At 55.4% G+C, this 1,319-nt stretch overlaps 1 long non-coding RNA gene across 1 annotated transcript in view; it reads left to right on the top strand.

Annotated features, from left to right (window-relative positions):
• Positions 1 to 84, top strand: part of LOC108447481 — a 3,038-nt gene extending 2,954 nt beyond the window's left edge. Inside the window, exon 3 of the long non-coding RNA XR_001863085.1 lies at positions 74 to 84. This is a non-coding gene — a long non-coding RNA (uncharacterized LOC108447481). The remainder of the gene's footprint in view (positions 1 to 73) is intronic.
• Positions 85 to 1,319: the final 1,235 nt, after the last annotated feature.

Here is a 1,319-nt window from a genome sequence, read left to right as displayed (position 1 = left end):
CCAGGGAGAGCTCCCGGGAGATGGAGGCAGAGCTTCGTGCATCGCCGCGCCTTTGAGCGAGGGGCTGTGGGAGCCCCTCGGACAAAAGGGACTTTTCCCTTCCCGGCAGAGGAAGCCCGAACAGACACATCCCGGTCACCACGGCTAGCGCGGCTGACACACCGGGGCATGCTTTGAAGGCGGAGGCACAGAAGTAAAAGTGCTTTCTTGCCTTGAGCCAAGAGAAATGCTTCCGAAGCAGTACATCTGAACTTTGCTAAAGCAGCAGATGAAAGGAGGCTCCAGACAGGCCTGATGGCACCTGAAGATGGATGGGCTGCTGCCTTCCATCTTCCCCCTCCCTCCCGGTGGCACAGCACAGCTATGTCCCCCCCCACCCTCTGCTCCAAGTCTCAGCTCCTGTTGAGCCAGGATGCACGATGGGCACTCTGAACTTTCTGCATCACTGAATTGATCTGTCACTGCCCGGGATCTCAAGGGACCCCTCTGATCTTCTGCCACTTGCAAAGGACCTGAGAAAGCTGATTTACAGGGAGGTGATGGCATTCTGCAGTGACATAGCAACTGCCAATTTAGGCAGAAGCCTCAGCGCTCAGCGGGTCCTGTTCCACACTACTGTTGACAGCTTCGGCACAACTCATTGAACAACTCCATGAAATGTGCTGATTAAGGTCTTATCAGTGGAGGGTCTGGAGCACTGCAGGAGAGTTTGTGCAGGAACACCCATTGCTCTTACTCCCAAAGGAGTAAGCTGAAAGCATTGCAATGGCCAGGAGTACCCCTCGGACAAGCAAGCAGCCCTGCACCCCGGATTTTGTCAGCTGTGAGCAGTTTGGCAGTGAGGTTCACCTCCTGCATCCGTGTGTTCTGCCGACTCTGACACAGACCAGCTGCACACGGAAGAGCAAAGCCGTGGGCACGAGCCTTCCCGGTAGACCTGCGCCCCAGGAAAACCCCTGGGATGCAGAGAGCCCATTTTATGGGGTAGCAGATTCACTGTCAGGGATTGGGTTGCAGGTTTTAAGGAGATGAAGTGAACACTGAAGTGAGGTGAAGGATCACTTAAGCCAAGAAACATCTTAGTGTGTAGGGCAAAACCGAGCATGAGTAAAGAGACTAAGGTGAGATTGGAGCAGGGGAAATTGCAACAGAGCTGCGGGAGATCCAAAAGCTGTGGATTTTAGTGGTGTGAGGCAAAGCTGATGGAAGAGGCGTCCCGAGCAGATAGAGCAGAGGGACAGGCAGCTCCCCAGGGGACTGGCCACCGTCTGACCGCGCCGGGAGGGAGCCTATTTTTTGGGGGTGGGCAAGCTGTTCCC

The sequence above is a fragment of the Corvus brachyrhynchos genome, unplaced genomic scaffold, assembly GCF_000691975.1.
Source record: "Corvus brachyrhynchos isolate BGI_N302 unplaced genomic scaffold, ASM69197v1 scaffold346, whole genome shotgun sequence".
NCBI classification, from domain to species: Eukaryota; Metazoa; Chordata; class Aves; order Passeriformes; family Corvidae; genus Corvus; species Corvus brachyrhynchos.
Note: the sequence above shows the minus strand (reverse complement) of the source record. Positions and strands in the feature narration are given on the sequence as shown.